Source organism: Daktulosphaira vitifoliae, unplaced genomic scaffold (genome assembly GCF_025091365.1).
Source record: "Daktulosphaira vitifoliae isolate Bord-2020 unplaced genomic scaffold, ASM2509136v1 Scaffold_4, whole genome shotgun sequence".
Lineage (NCBI taxonomy): Eukaryota > Metazoa > Arthropoda > Insecta > Hemiptera > Phylloxeridae > Daktulosphaira > Daktulosphaira vitifoliae.
Window position 1 is genome coordinate 34,010,878 of NW_026099575.1, and position 17,405 is coordinate 34,028,282.

Below are 17,405 nucleotides of genomic sequence, written 5' to 3' on the forward strand. Positions count from 1 at the left end.
TGCCAATCAAAACTATATTCATAAAAATTTCGCTTCGTCATTTTTGCAGTTTATCATTAAATTTTCACTAAATAATAAATAATGAAATATTTCATAATAAGTACAATAAGAAGTAAATAGTAAAATATACTACGTTACTAATGTTGGAACTATTTATATTTATCAATGAATTATAAATATCCAAATATTTAATAAAAATGTTTTATTAAATAAAAAGCTAACTCTATTACATTTTTATGCAATTTAATAGAGTAATATATCTAATTTTGTTGTTAAAGTTCTTAAAATATATTAATTTCGAATAGTTATAGATAAATGTACTTAATTCGATACATTTTGAAGTTCATTTAATTGATTGATAATTTGTTTAAACCTCACAAATATGATTAACTATAATTTGTTTAGTTAAAACTGATCTTTCATGGATAATTATTTAGTAATTATCGAGTAGTAATGAATAAACATGGAGTCCATCAACGTTAAATTTAATATATCAATCAAACATTTTTTATTAGACAAACGATTAAAATATAAAATAGTGTTTACAAACAAATTTAGTTATTATTTCTTCAAATTATCTATTTGTTATTACTAAAAAATTTACGAATTAATGAAATAATGATTTAATATGTAAAACACATTAATGGTTTCATTTACAATTATTTTTTATATTTTATAGTCATGTTTTAAGGTTTTTAGTTACAAATATTTATATTTGTTTCTGATTTAATCTTTCTGACCATTTATGTTTCCGTTAATTAATAACAGTAGTGTCGGAACCCTTCACGGGCCCGTGTTGCGTTTACCATTCAAATCGAGTCTAATTTAGCATTACTACTTAATTACACGAACAAATCCTTCTGTTGCCGCCCCGTAAGTCATAACCACTTAAAGGTCGTTAGGCAAATTATTATAATAATATTGCCGATCGACAACGTCGGTGTGTATTCTTTTACACGTTATTGTTTTTATTTCATTATTTACTTTTCATTTTCCCTTTTTATGTCCGTAAAATAAACACCCGAAGTCATTTTGCACTACTCACTTTCTCCACCAACGGTGTTTACACGTCTTATAAAAACTTTTTACCAACTTTTTCTCCCTACATCAGTTTTCTTTACGTCTCGCGTCCGTATAATATAGACATACGCGTGCATGTAAAAACCTGAGGGGTCCAAAAAATAAATTGGACATACCGACGTATGTAATATACGCAAGTACATCGAGCAAGGGAAAAAAAGGAAACTTTTTTGCGCCGGCCGAGACACCACTTCCATTGTGCATCGACAAGGCTAGCGGTTGGACGAAGGGAAAAAGTGTAAAATAACACACACACAATGTGTTTTGGCGAGTATGGTATCGATTGGCCGATGTCCATTCCAGGGTCCGGCAGAGTGTGTTCTGCGCAACTCCGGTCAAAGTTGACGTTCCACGCTGCTCCCCCCCCCATCCGTCCACTACTGAGCTACAACTGATGCGCTTCATGCTCAGATTCCTCGGCCAAGTTTCTTTTGCCCGGCTACTACTACACTGTTAATAATAATGAGGATAGCGCGTGGCATTAGGACCCACCGCCGCCGGTAATTGACCCTACTAATTTAAATACGTTCTCATCGATTTTATACCCTTGTTGTTTGACTTGAAGGATCCGTAAAGTTACCTTGTTATTATATAGTCTATATACATCCTCTGTGTGTTTTGGTATACAAGAGAAAGCTATGAACATTTCTCCCCAGACAAACTAACAACCTTTCGGTGTTCAAGGTGTTCAAACATTACAGGTAATATTCAATAGAATAACTCTTATTACCGGAGATAACTGACGTCTAGATTAAAATACTTTGTAACCAAACATTTTTGTTGTTTATGAAATGCGCATGCTAATTTAACATAATTAACGGAGTTGGGTAAATTACAAATTATATTCAAATAATTTCATATCAATTGAACACGTGCTTAACTGATTTTTATAAAAATAAAATTTAATTGGAAATAAATACCTTAATCTAAATAAATAAAATTTGGGAATTCATAAAACGTCTCAAGAATATTACATAAAATATAAATTAAATCTGTTTTTTTTGTTAAAAACAGTTTGAGGTAAAACATACAAACATTTCAGTTATATTTTCAGGATTTATCGTTTATACATTCGAAAAATTTATTGCAAAATATAAACGTATCTAAGAGATTTGGGTTTCACATAAACTGTTAAATATACATAATAAGGCACTAATTAATTATTCATCTATTTATTTTAAGACTCGAGCAACNAATAAAATTTAATTGAAAATAAATACCTTAATTTAAATAAATATAATTTGAGAATTCATAAAACGTCTCAAGAATATTACATAAAATATAAATTAAATCTGTTTTTTTTTGTTAAAAACAGTTTGAGGTAAAACATACAAACATTTCAGGTATATTTTCAGGATTTATCGTTTATACATTCGAAAAATTTATTGCAAAATATAAACGTATCTAAGAGCTTTGGGTTTCACATAAACTGTTAAATATACATAATAAGGCACTAATTAATTATTCATCTATTTATTTTAAGACTCGAGCAACTTTTGTATGTTACCAAGTTTGTATGTTTGTACATTATTTTGGTAATACAAGTAAAAAATGATCCAGTGAATACATTGCACGTACGAAATAGAGACATTTGAAGTATTATTAGAAGCATTAATCTTAAAATAATGAAAAATAGAACATTATCTTAATTAAAAAACTATATTGAATTTTTTTGAATCGCAATACAAAAAATATTTAATAATGTTATCTTCTAAAACTAAGATTAGTATGAAAATATCGAGGGGCTAATGGCCAGAGCTGCCAAAGACTCATTATTAATAATAAAAAATATAAAATAATCACTTAGCATAATTAAATTCAAAAAAAGAAGCATAAAACATTTTTTAATGTAAACACGTGTTGTTTTGGGGGATTTTCTACATGATAAAAAGAGTTTTGGACGCACCTATTGTGTAATCTAAGGGAAATGGAGTCGGGATTATTCCACGAGGGAGGAGAAAATCGCACACCCTCTGTGCGTGGGCATAATAAAAATTGCACGCACACTGACCAACATGGCTGCAACAGATTAGAACCCTATTGGTCGATGACAAACGCCGGACCCTTAACAATAATGACCCATCGCCCTCACATCTTTTACATTTACATTGCCAAAATTATAAAAACACAATAATAAGTTGTGCCAAAATAGAATTTGTGAAGTGTAACATGCAAACGGGCTAACATGAATAGATAGTGCAGGTCACATGCGCTATAAAAAATGTTTGATGTGTTCGTGTTTAAACATTGTATCGACAACGTATATGTAAGGACTTGAAACGGCAACCGGAGAAATCGAAAAGAAAATAACATATACATGGCTTTGTATATTGACGTTAATAGAGTTGGTCTATAAAAAGTGTGGTGTTTTTTTTATTTTTGTTTCCAATTCGTTTACCGACCACTTCATACAATCGTTGGGTCTTTAATGGGCCGTTGTTTCCGACGAAGAAGGCTAAGAGTGTGAAAATAGTGTTTACCTAAGTGTAGAGCAAGTTCAGGGACGGGAGGGGGCTTCGGAAAAGCTTCCGGAAAATTGTTTCAGTTGTTTAAGTATACATATATACCGCAAAGTATATGCGCACACATGGGTCTTTCTAAGAAAAGTACCTTCGCCCGGTAAGTGTGGAGTTGGCAGCTCTTAACGTGCCAAACTCGTTCAACATAAATTATTATTCAAGTTTGGAAAACGTTAGTGTGTGCGCGACCACTGTGGTTATTTGTTGGGTTAAACAGCGCGGGAGCGACTCAATGGCCATAAGAAAACTATACATTTTTCTTATGCGTTGGCTTCCACAATAATTTTTAGCACAAAATTTTCCAGTCAGACATATTTAAATGATAACGAAATGCATTTGGCTACTCCACATTGCGTTGTATTAGAAATCGCCACACGATGTGTCTCTTCGCTGATATTGTATATTTTACTATAATTTTTAATAGCAACAAATATAAATAGTCAAAAAGCGCAAGAGTCCTTTAAACTAAACTAAATGTAAACTCAACAGTTAAATTTACATTTCTATTAAATGTGTATATTCATGTGCTATAATAAATTGTGCACTAACATAAAAAATAAATTGTCATAAAAATAAAACTGAGTGGAGATGATTCGGGCCGAAAATAAAAATTATAAACGATAAAAAAATCCGAAAAGTTTTTAAAAAATATAACAACAAAGTAGAATAAATCTCCAAATTAGAGTTAAACGATTTAAAAAAAAATTATGAGTATTACTCTTAATGTCTTAAAATTTTGTCGAATACTAACAGATTAAACAAAATTAAAGAATTCGAAATATTCAGTACACATTTCATTTGATAACGCGTTTAATATTTGCAATATTTAATAATAATCCACATAATTGCATATAAACAGACTTAATTTAATTTTTTAGTTTTTTGATTAATTTAATTATGAACAAAAATAAATAACATTTATACATATATACAGCTTTCAATTTATAGTAATATTATAGCTCGCCAATTATATTTTATTACTTTTTTGATAGTAATAAAATATAATTTATTATGTTAGACAAGTTCAAGAAATGGTGCAACAAGTTTTGAGTGTATATGATAATCGATCACGAGATGATTGTATACAAATACTGTCTATTGATATAAATTTAAATTTGAATAATTCGTGTATCCTGTAAAGTTCTGATATCTTTTTCAAATTTTTTATATTCAATAGAAATTGCAGGATAAAATAATTTATAATTTCAAATCATCTTTAATTTCGTTTTATCTAACATTTAAGAAAATGCTCGTTGTGGTTCATTACTTATTTTTAGGTTAAACCCATTTTCAATGTATTTTACTAACAGAAAAATTTAATTAATTAAATAATCGGTTAAATACACATAATAAAAATTTTATTAGTATTTTAAAAATAATTTACGATAGTATTTATTTTAGTTATACATAAGATTATTGTAAAAATTTAAGCGTTCTTAATAAATATAACTAAAAAAATTAATTAGTTCTTTTGGCAGTATTGTGAAAATAATTGAAACAATTTTAAAGTTAATTGTTATTAAATAGTTATTAACTTACCCTTGTTTCAAAGAAGTTAAATTCATTCGAAAAATAAATTGTCTGACAATATTCTCGCAGTGAATTCGATTATTAAACAATTTTGTGTATTATAATTTTTATAAAATTCGTTTATGCTTTTTGGTTTGTACTTCCTCATTTTTACTTCCTTGTTGATGAACTAGTTTTTATATGAAATGTAATCCAAACGACCGGCGAACTAATACTACCGCATACAAACAGGTCTTACGTGCCGTGTACCTGGATTTAACCCTTCCTCTACAAAAATTACTTCCCCAAACATAGTGGGTTTTTTTATATAAAACCTACTGACACATCTGTGCCGGGTAACACAAAAGGTACCTTTTTTCTCATGTGTGTCAACCCCTCCTCCTGTGCCACCACGGGCCTTTAAAATTTTGAACATTAACCCTTTATCTTCGGTTCCCCGGTATTCCCCGTTTTATGTGGCGGTGACGACGATGATGTTATGTAAAAACACTATGCATGTACGCATATTATGAGTATGTGCCCTCTTTCTCCTTTTAAACAACCAGCTACCTGCAGACGGATTTTAACCCCTATAAAGTATATTTACAATGCCTGTACAGTAGTTTCCTGTTAGAAAAGAATAGTATTTTATTAACGAACAATAACTGGAATTTTAATGTGTGAGCGTTGAACAGTATATTTGATTGCGTCTTTAGTGGCCTAATCCTTTATAAATTCAACTCTAAATTTTTTATTATTAACCTTTTTTATTATTTTTAACTCGCAGGCAATCCATCAAAAACTTGATGTAATTATTGTTCTGCGTGGAGTACTCCCTTCAAGCATGCACACTATCTAATTGCATTTTGCTATACAAAATAGTTTCTACCAATAAAACATATCCGACAGTTTTAAATATTACTACTACACCATAGAAAAGATAATCCTTTAAATGTTTAATTTAAACACTGATTTACCAAATATCACCTAATCGTCTGTAAAAAATCGATTTCAACAGCAAACTGACTTTAAAAAATGTTTAATTATATTAGCCACAAATTATCAATTTTTATAATATGATTAAAAAGCAATGTAAAAATACAATTTTCAATTTGTCAGATTATTTGCGACTTTCATATTATATTTTTTCCGTTTGGATTATTATCCTTTTTTTCATTTTAAATTTAAACTGTTCACGTTCTAAATTCACGCTTTTAGATAGGATTTTAACGTGTGAAAAAATGTATATAAAACAAACTTCACTGTATTCATATTTTGTTCCACATTGTACCACGTTTTTTATATAAACTTAAAATTTTGTTTTTAGTTTCAATAAAACTGTTATAATAATATAATAAAACTATACAGCGAGTTTTGTAATGAAAATCGTTTAGGAATTTCTTTAGCCATACGCTATGGGAATCCAAAATAAACAAAAACATTCTTGTGGACATGCGAGAGTTACCGCACTCTTATAACGAAGATCTAGATCGGGAGGGTCGGCCGCATTAGGGGTAAAGAAGGCGCTTAAATTTCACAGAGTCGGCAACACGACGTTTGATAAACACGATCCTTATACTTAGGGTAGAAATAGTTTATTATAAAAGCAAAATCCCGCAAATACTTGAGTAAAACAGGTAGGTAATAAAAACTAATGAAATGTAGATATTTTAATAACATTGCACACCTTGATCAAAACCGTTGTAATAAAAAAAAAAAAATCTTTGGAAGGAGATTAATCATTTGATTAATGAAAAACACAGAAAGTCCGCTGTATCTTTCTCAACATTCAAAATTTGTTGAGTTTCAACAGTTTTCATCTAGATCTATAACTTAATATAAAACCATTCTTTATCACAAAAAATAATAATAATAAAAATAATTGTAATTGTTATAACAACTTTACATTTTCATTTTTTTTTTAAACTTTAGGAAAATTGACAATCATTTAAAATCAATAGAAATTTTTTAGTTTTAATATTGGATATTTTTTTAGAATTATTCAAAGAGTGACACAAAAAATTAAATAACTTCCATATTCTCAAATGTATTAATTATTTTCCTGCCAAATAGCGAATAGTAAATTGCGACATTAACTAAACCGATCTGAATATTTTTCCACTTATATATTTAGATTGGTTTAAAATAAACTAGTGGTATGCTCGTTTTTCTTTAGCTTTGTTTAGATTTCAATTTTCGTTGGATGTAAAAATGTAAAATCTTTGCCGTATCATTTGAAAGGACATACTCTGTGCGTTAGAATATAACGAGCAGTAGTAGTTTTTATATTATACCGGTGTGTCTACTTAATAAAATTCAGTATGTTCTCCTGGAGTACGGACTGTTGGTTTGAAAGAAAATTGAAAAATATATATTCTCTTTTTTTCCTCTTATACGCTAAAGAGGATTTTTCTATACGTTTTCCACCAGAGTACCTATCTTTAACCGTATAATCCGACTCCAGAGAAAATGAAACTCTGGTACCGAAATATATAAAAGTCGGCTGCGACGAGGGTAGAGGGCTTGTCCGACGTGGATAATAATAAGAAAAAAGGAGCAAGAAAAAAATATATAACGAAAAGCTCAAAGGCTGCTTGCCGTACTGCTGCTAGTGCCTCGGCGATAGAGGAAGAGAGTGCATGTGGACATCCAATTTAGTCCGGATCAAAAAGTCGGAGGAAACGTATCCTCACCTCCCGCCATCATGTAACAACGCCCGTCTTCACCCTGTCTATCGGTCCGAGACTTTTGACTGGTCGAAAATAAAGTCTCCCCGGCGCATTGCGGAGGAAATATATGGGGCTATTTTCAGACCCGCGTGACATTCAACCATCCGTATAAATACGATATTTTCTCTCATTCGCTCTTTCCACCCTTCTTCCAGCACGACCATCAACCACCACAATCGTTTCTCTTTTGCTTCGGCTTATGTGATACTTTTGCGCTAGGAAACCGTTGGAAATATTACGGAAATCGTTTAGTTGACCAGAAAATTTGTTTTCAGTCGATACAGTCGACTCGCCGAGACCCCAGTAAACATACTACAGTGTATTTTGTCACACAAATATGAAATACGTTTTTTTCTCCAGCTATTTGATAAACAAGGTCGTAATGTATAATTTATATTGGTGTAATGCGGCAAATGACAGTATCGCCTACAATACAAAATAATACTTGTAAAATTTATGAATTATTATAAATTTGTACACGACGCGCGCAAAACGTTAGTTATATTAAACATGAATTATTTAAGCGTTTTATAGTTTCTCGTAAAAAATTAGGCGAATCTAAGTGTAATCTAGGTAAAATGTGTAATCCAAGTCCGGTCAGAGTGACTGCAGAGATTTTCGAGCAAATGGATGACGAGATGACTGCTAAAGAGCTAGCAAACTTTGTACGAGGATGAAGTGGTAATCGTTTAGGAGGGTCATCCATCATCGCCGGGTCCGGGAGCGGTTATTATCACGTGGGCTAGGCGCAGAGGTTCGGGACAGGGGTGTTGTCCGTTTAGTTAAAAGCTACCGGCTCCTGACTTAGCTAACTTTACCCTGCTCACATCCATCGTGCCGTCAACGCTATTTATATTTGCGTGCGTATACCTACGTCTAAGTTTGAAGAGAGGACAGTGCTGTTCGGGTTTCTCCACACTTCGATATGGCAATTTTGAAAGCTGTGCTTCTTGGCTTTGTTTGAATTTATAATGTGCGCCGGCCAAGCAACCGAAAATGCCAACTTATAGTTACTGTACCTGCTGCTCGTCATAGTTTGTATGCATATAGTCGGTACCAGAAATGATGTCGGGTCTTTGTCCCCGAGGAATAGCGTTCAACTTTGACAGAATGTTTCAGCAGATAAAGTGCATTTCAATTACGCGACATGAAAATCCGCGCCAACAAATCGCTCATCTCAATAATATGAACAGTTTCAAACAATCTTATGCAGAAATTTATTACAATAGAAACGTACAGTTTTTATCACGAAACTTCAGATAAAACGAACAAAAAACGTGAAATGTCGTCAAATGAATCATCATTGAAAGTATCGTTTTATGTCCATTGATTTTAAAAAAGTATGTAATTTACGATAGTAAAAACTTTTATCTTATTATATTCTTTACTAAACCCACATAAAATAGTGCACTCTTGTCGATTTTCGTTTCAGACCGACTCACAAAGTTGCAGCTTATAAATGTTTCAACCAAAGTTCGTATTTCAATATCTCAAGTGATATGAAATAAGCTATTTATTTATTGCTCATTGTTGTTCTATAATGGCCGTCAAAGCGGAACACATCTAAAAAAGTAAAATAAAGAACTTGTATCCGAAAGAACATAAAATGTCGAAGTAACCGCTTAGAGTTACGATGTATTGAAGAGCATTCCATAAAAATAGGATGCCATAACTCAACACCCTACGGATGTCACAAGGTGTAGTACACATAAATGACATGAATGAGATTTTAAGTATTGGCGTACCAGATTACTCACACGTGTTGTCGCGCAAAAACATAATAAAACTAAAAAATTAGGTATTCTATAGTTTTTATTTACGATCAATAAAAATAATAAAATTGATCTGTCGTACGTCAACTGGCAATATAAACTTGTCACTGTCCGACTAATTCAGTTTGCGGTTGATCCAAAAACCACCACCCCGCACTCTCGACTCGCACAACTCTAGGAACAATTATGTTACAAATTACAAACGGGAATTTCGCTCGAGTGCGAAAAATAGCGGTTAATGGTCGTCGGTGGTTATGTCTATATTGTTTCGAGCGTTGCTCATTTCACATTACTTCTAAACTCATTGATATGTACCCCGAGCGTGCTAACCCGTTGTTGGACCGCTAAACGATAATGTGCTTACGCGGCAAACGATTGAGAGAAGTACCCGCCGGCTAAAGTAAGTAGGTAGATAACGATCGTTTTGCGCGTGTATAGAAGCTAAAGAGTCAAAATGTATCTGCACGCTATTATATTTTCGCTTCTTTTTATTATTGTTATTACTATTGTTGTGTGCATACGCCAGCAAGAACAATGCCATTTCAAGTGGGTAAGTATGGCCAGTAAAAGTTAAGACCGCTATCGAAACAGCACATCTGATCGAGTGACAAGCTTATTAGAAAGCACTCGAAACACGCATTTTTTCTGGCAATTACCGTCATCCGTCAAAGGGACAAATAATCACACAATGGTTTTGTTGCGCGCTTCATATAATAAGGGTCCGCGGGGACGGCAATACGATACCCCGCGGCAATTTTTTTCCTCGTACACCACACAAGTCAGAGTGTTTTTATTTATTTACCCTGGACGTTTTACCCCGATTTTACCGAAATCAACAAAAAAAAAAAAGTCAAAACACTTGATTTCACACAAAAACAGAATGCCATGTGTGAAAGGGTTGATGCGAACCTGTCACACGAAAATACTATACAAATAAAAGTTTTTTTTTATGTGCAAAAATGATACTAGGGTCTTTTTTTTTTTTTAACGGATAATTGTTGTTATTTTTTTTTTACACATAAAATAACACATTGTATGTTGTTGTGTCAAAAAGTGTACATTTTCTATAGTCGGTCAAAAATTAACCCTGATAAAATAACATTTTGAGGATTCACTTAGTAAACTGCTATGTATACTTAGTTAATTTGTAAATGTACAAAGTGCAAAACTCGACTTTCCAAAAACACCAGCTGATTAGCATATTATTTAAATAGTTACGGCTTGTGTTTGCATTTCGTTACTATGCCGCAGTTCGACTCTGTGACCACCGTTCCTTACTAAATCTCTATCTCTTGCTAAAATGACATTCAAGACGCGTTTATACAAGGGTCTCTTGGGGAGTTATGGGTATCTTCTGATCGTGGACTTTCGTAGCGAGCAAATTCAATTTCCGGTCCGAATCAGATACCATGTGGAGCTCCTACCTATCGGCCGATGCAAAACACGAGCTTTCGTCTTTCCGCACTGTCTCCTTGCTAAAGTTATACCGCATTCCAAATGTGACGTTTTGCTCACAGAACCGTGATAGCCGATACCCTCTTACAATATGTCACCATGTGTAAATGTGAATTCCTATTTGTAAGCTACAGCCAATATCTCGAACGCGTCCATGTAGGATACAACGCATACACGCCAACTACGTCTATTAAATATATCTACAAGCTAATTAGGTCATGTTCGACCTTCACTGAAAAAACTATTCAGTTGGACCTAACTTTATTTAATAATTCCAACAGATATTATAGTGGACTCGACTATAATACTATGCCGTCGCTATATTAACCTTAATTATAAATATTTATTACGTGTAAAACAATCAGCCCGTTACTTAATTTATTACAGAAAAAAATTGATAGATTTTTTTTTTTATAAGAAACTATACATTACATTGCAATTATATGTACATTACAAATCCCATCAAATATATTTCGGTTGAAAAATATTACATAAGTGTAAACATAAAAGTTAACAAAGATAATAATGTATTTTCTTGGTGATATTTTTGTTATGTTAAAGAAAATATTGTAATTTTACGAGCAATAAAATGTATACAACAAGTTATAAATCTATATATAGTTTTACAAAATGTAACTGCTTTTTTTATAATAATGAAAAAATGAATTAAAAGATTTAAAAAACATCGTACATAAGTAAAACAGTTAAAATTTACTCGAATTTTCAGAAGATTAAAATCGACGATACTTTATGTATGTTACTCACAGTTTTTTAAATTAACAATATTATTGCTAAAAATCTCAAACAAAGCGAGTGATTCTTTTTAAGCAAATGTTTACTAAAGGGCTTTAAAGTACATATTTGAAAGTTTGCACCTCTCCTACCGGAAGTATTTCAATAAAAGATTTATTCGTTTAAAATCTCTCTACTCATATCCTTTCTTTGTTTTCGTTCACAATTATTGTTATTTTTATTATTATTCATGCAGATGGGAGTTGGAATTATACAGGCCATTTTTAAATGAACCCATGTCTGACCGAAGAAGCGTGTAATACGATCCTAAAGAAATCCCATGGGCTCGAATTTGACGAGTAGCCCCTTGCATATAACTGTTGTTCGTTAATAAAAATGTCATGTCTAGGCAATATTGGCATTTGTTGTCAAGTAAAAAATATAAGTGATATTGTTGCATTCTTTTTTTCATACTCAAAATCACAATTAAAGAAATACTATAGAATTTAGGGCTGTTATGAGAATACTTTGAGGGGGGACACTCACTATGATCACGACCAGATACGGACCAAAGGAAAAAGATACCTAGACGCGGAATGTTATTTATACTTGTATGAAAGCAACAGAATATTTTGATACGAACATAAAGGACAACAGCTACAACTATGGCTGGCCGACATGGTGATACGGATATAATACTTTACATACAAGGTTATATCTATAACTTCTTTACTCGTGTTCGAATCGACGGTGGACGGCGTGGTCTTAAGGGGAATGCAGACGACCGGGAAAAGGGATGCTATTACGGCTCACGTATATGCGTACAGCTACGTTGTGTAGGAATGCCCCTCGTATTTATATAAATGTATGTATACGTACTGTCGTCCGTGTCATTATATGGGACTCCGGGGATTCCAAGACGGTCCTTTTACATACGGACAGCCTGAGACCGTAATGCCGTGGTTTATGCGCTTTCCCCGTTGAGTGTTTCGCTGACTAAATGCGTTGGCCACCACCCACGTCATCATTTTCCCAACCAAATAGAAAACGACATCGCTTTAGTGGTACTGTCTAGCAATACTAATTATTTATATAAATGTATGAACGCTACCTCCTACAGAGGTCCCAATGGGCTTTCAACGCATATTTGACCTTCAGTAGAATTCCGTTTACCCTCGTTCACTTATCATGAAACGTTTAATAAGACAATGACGCTAAAATTACGTCCCGACTATTAATATACTGATAGTTTAGTACACTAACAAACACACTCTTTAAAAATAAAACACTGTGAATAAATCGTTAAAAAATGTACATAGACACATTATAACAAGTAGTCTTCTTTAAATTAATGGTCACGCCAATCATAAAGCGTACACGTTTGTAAGTTTGTCTGACAACGAATTTATTGCTTGACCGAAGAAAGCCAAGGGATCTCGTACAATTAACACGACGAATTGTTTGTCTTTTGGGCTGTATTCGGTATAAGTCGAACTTTATAGTTTCCAGCTGTTGTTTATGCTTGGCATGACCATCGAGAATACGAGAGGGTAAAGTAGAGACCAAGAGAGGGGCGGAGCATACATATAAGAGGCAAAATATTTCCCTCGCTCATTTCGGATTCCGGTTGCAATCCGTCCAAAACATGTAATTTGAAAGGCCCATACATGCGTTTTTATGTGTTATCGTTGGGATCTTGCTTCTCTGGAATGTATCTACAATAAAAATGAGATTTTGCATAAAAAAGACATAACGTAGAACAAAATTACACCGAGACTTTTTCGGGCTAAGACATGTTATGTATTCGATGACGGCTTTTATTCTCAACAAATTTCATTGGTCATCTTTAACACGAGTCCAAGCAAATACTTTCTCGAAATTTTCCAAAATAAACACATGCCATTCGCACCCATCTGGCGTGAAAACTGGGTGTTACCTTTACAATAGATTCAACCCTAAAAATTATATATTATCTAAAGAAGCCTTTTGGCAAAATCACTTTGAACGAAGCGCTTGTATTATTATTGCAATTGATGACAAAGAAGACATCCAGCCGAGTTTGGTACCGCCCCATGCGGCCTATTAAAATAAAATAATAATTTTTTTTTAAATATCCGTCTGGGTACAACACACTGGTATTTATACACACATAAGTTATTTAATGTGGGTTACACATCATACAGTCACACCCCACAGCCCCGGTTTTTTTTATTTAGTTCTTCAAAAATTTCATTTTTTAACCCTTCCTACAAAATTAAAGGATGCAAAGCATGTCTCTCTCAAACTTATTGGTTTTTGTCACTCGTAATTACCCCCTGCTTAGCGTTCTTACCCCATAAAAATATACTACGTAGTATTGTATTAAAAATACTAGTAATTTTATTTTTATGATTGTGGTTTAAACATTAAAAAAAATTTTAATTACTATATTTTTTAAATAGACAAAAATTATTTATTTTTTGTATGGTATCATTTTTGTAGAAAACAATTTAGTTTACTTAAGTGTTACACATCTATATTGGCCTATATACGTATGACAATTGAAGCATCTGTTTCCGATATGGTATAATATTGGGACATCTGCAAAGCGAAATAATTTCTATTGGAAAAAAATATAGGGAATGGGACGGCAGATGATGATTAATTTAATATGTAACCCTTTTTTCTACTGCCGATACGCGCAATATATCGATGGGTTCATGCAGATGTTGTAGCCATCCCTTTTACTGATACAAGGTGTTACGCGACCAGGTAGTGTTACTTCCGCATTCATATATTATTGTACACTGGAACGTGCCATGCCTGTTTTGCATTGTCTGAATATTATATTACCCAATCCTGTTGTCGCCATCGATAATCTGTAGGAAATGATAGAAGCCCCGCTAAAGGTATTCAGAATATAATATAATATGCCCCCTTCTTCTATAGACAACATGCGGTATTATAATTCATTCAATATTGTTCAAAGGGATAAAAAAACGCATAAAGAGGTATGTATTCAAATATGATGCGTAACAGAAGTCAGTTTACGAATCGACAACGTCCTAAATAATTAATACAAAAATAAAAACTTTGATGTTTAAATGAAAAGTACATGAATTCTTTTAGAAAGTAAAAATTAATATTTGTGCGTAATATCGGTGATACTTTACCCTTTATTTTACGTGGCTATCACTTTTTCGCGTTTCATATAAACGAAAGATCAGTAGATAAATCCCACGAGACTCGTAGTAAGAAAATTACATTTCAGTTTCTCTCAAGTCCGTCTTGTTGTATTTACTTATTACGTGACTGGGTTTTACAGATGTTATATTCAATATTCATATTTAAACATTATAACTAGAAGCAATGTTTTTAAATTATCGTAATTAATAATTTTTGTTCACTAAAATATAAATGTTATAACACATGATGTGTTACGCATCTTAAAGTTAAGTCAGCCTTCTTAAATGAAAACTAAATTAAATTTTGCAATTTTTATTTTTTATTTATTGTAATTTGGTAATTTTAAAGATTAATTATTAGAAGAAAATTATACTAGGGTTATATAAAAAAAAACTATATAATATATATATTTTTTTAATAAATTTATATAAATGAGTGATATTTACTCACGGAACTCTGTATGTTTATCAATTGAAAACTTCTTTGACAATCATTAAGATTATATTAACTACAAAGTATATAAAAAAAATTAAAATAATATAAACTCAAATTTTATATAAATACCTTCAAACTAGTAAAAATTAAAGATTAACATTGGTAATTATATAATTTTAATTACTATAATAATTAAATTATATGATCACTTATATTAATACTTTACCAGGATGACACAACCTTTACATAATACAAGTACAGGCTGGTATTGCAATTAACGGTAGACCACATCCTAAAAGACGGTATACAGTATTTTGACGATCGAGCAAAAAAAAATATTCCATATATACTGAAGAATTTTTAGCATCAATACTAAGTGTATTGTAGATCATTTCAAATTTTTAACTACATACTCACTAATTAATGAAATATAACTATACATAAATACATGTGCATTCATTATAATTTTTATACTTTTGTAAATATTTAAAACATTATTCAATTGTTGGCCTTAGTTGACGAGGTATTTATCCTTAAAAAAAAAACATATATTTTTTTCTAGAAAACATACGTACAAAAAAACATTTTTCTCTTTATAATTTATCTATTTCTAATATATTCGGAAACACGAACAAAAATACATATGTTAATCAATGAAATGGCTCTATTTTAATCAATTTTGACTTTTCAAAAAAAAAAAAACTGTTTTAATGCTCTTAAAAATTACTATTATAAAATATTTTGTTTGTCCTTTGGTTGGGTATTTTGTGGTCAAAGAGCTGCAAATTTATGTATTTTTAGCTTTGCTTCATAGCTTTAAAATATGGTTAAAAATTGTCGTGGATTGCCAATTTTATATGAGCGGCTGTGAAACTCAATAAGCCACAACAATTACTAAAAAAAACGCTTGTATGTATATCAGGAAAATTTAAAAAACATACTAACATCCCGACTTTCAGTCGGAGTGACAGTATGGCACTAACACAGTTAGTGTAAAATTTTCATTAGTTTCTGAAAAATGAGTGTGTGCCTTCTCCAAAATCTGTCACTCTGTATAAAATCCAGATGACCCCTAGTGAGGTTAACATTTGTCACATATTGCCAGTTTATACGAGTTTAATAATGAATAAAATACAATTTATGTAAAAAATTATTTTTTATATTTTTAACTATATAATGCTATAACTTTTTGAAAAATGTATGGATCAATACAATTTTTTTTTTTTTTATAGAAACTTAATGAAATTACCTATCCTTTATCTGCCCAGTGAGAGATTGAAAATGACAACTTTTTCACAAAAAGTTAATTTTTTAACTTAATTTTTGAAAGTGTTCCGGAAATACTGACACTTTTGTATATATATATATATATTAAATTTCAAACTTTATTTTGTCTTCATGGTGAAAATGACTATCGTATTCAAAAATATGCTATATTTGTGTTAAAATTCTCGATTTTATATTTTATTTTATTTTAAAATACCTTACAAAAGTTTTTGAGTTAGAAAAAAGTGTTTAACTCATTTAGATTTAATAACTTCAATGAATATCATGGACCCCATCACTGTAATCTCCTCTCGTGAGAAAAAACTTCTTATTCATATTAAAAATACTTTACTACATGGTTTTTTTTTTTGACTGTCGTTTATTTTCTCAGCTCACACTTGACCAACTATTTTTAATGATACATCAAATGATCACAATTGTTATCTAGTTCAAGATATTACCCATAAAAATTGAAAAAATTTCCATTTTATCAATTAAAAAGATAATTAGCTAACATTTTCTATAGAGACAATTAAAATCATTCATTTGTAACGCTTTTAAAGTATTTATTCTTGAATTAGGTTTCTACTATAAAATTAAATAATTTTACTTTGTAATTTATCTTTATACATTTATTTGTATGTTACTAACAGTCTATAATTTCAAGATTACATTTTAACATCTTGCTATTTAAAAAATAAATCTAAAAAAAAATTGTTTTCAGTCTTACCTGAATTTAACAA

At 31.4% G+C, this 17,405-nt stretch overlaps 1 long non-coding RNA gene across 2 annotated transcripts in view; it reads right to left on the reverse strand.

Annotated features, from left to right (window-relative positions):
• LOC126904868 (uncharacterized) overlaps positions 1–5,383 on the reverse strand; it is a 29,618-nt gene extending 24,235 nt beyond the window's left edge. For both annotated transcript variants that reach the window (XR_007703837.1, XR_007703838.1), the window contains exon 1: positions 5,139–5,383. This is a non-coding gene — a long non-coding RNA (uncharacterized LOC126904868). The remainder of the gene's footprint in view (positions 1–5,138) is intronic.
• Between the last annotated feature and the right edge of the window lie 12,022 nt (positions 5,384–17,405).